Raw genomic sequence first — 493 nt, 5'->3', positions numbered from 1 at the left:
TGAAAAGAAGAAAAAATCGAGGAAAACAAACACGTGAAAAGCAGAGGCTTGAAAGGCAGGCTATAAAAAGTATTGCCAGATCAAGGGGTTAGGTTCGGCCCGAGGGACAAGGGTGGGGGATGCGGGAGGAGGGGGGAGGAGGGGGGAGAAAGGGGGAGAGAGTAAGGACAGTGAGGGGGTGAGGGAGGAGGGTGGAGGGGAGAGGGTGGGGGGAGAGGAGGGGAGGGTGGGGAGAGAGTAGGGGGGTTGTGGCGGGTGGGGAGAGGGTGGGTGGGTTGGGGAGAAGGTGGTAGAATGGGGTTAGGGTGGGCGGGTTGGGGAGGATGGGGATAAGGTGGGGAGAGGGTAAGGAGGGTGGGGAGAAGGTGGGCGGATTTGGGAGAGGTGTAAGGAGGGGGGGGAGGGAGTGTCCGGGTTGGGGAGGGGGGGAAAGTGGGGGGCGATGGTGGGGACGTAAGGTGGGGTGCCGGTAGGTGGGGGAGAAGGGGAAGAG

The sequence above is a fragment of the Penaeus monodon genome, chromosome 24, assembly GCF_015228065.2.
Source record: "Penaeus monodon isolate SGIC_2016 chromosome 24, NSTDA_Pmon_1, whole genome shotgun sequence".
Classification (NCBI taxonomy): domain Eukaryota; kingdom Metazoa; phylum Arthropoda; class Malacostraca; order Decapoda; family Penaeidae; genus Penaeus; species Penaeus monodon.
The sequence above is the reverse complement of the archived record's forward strand: the minus strand, read 5'-3'. Positions refer to the sequence as shown.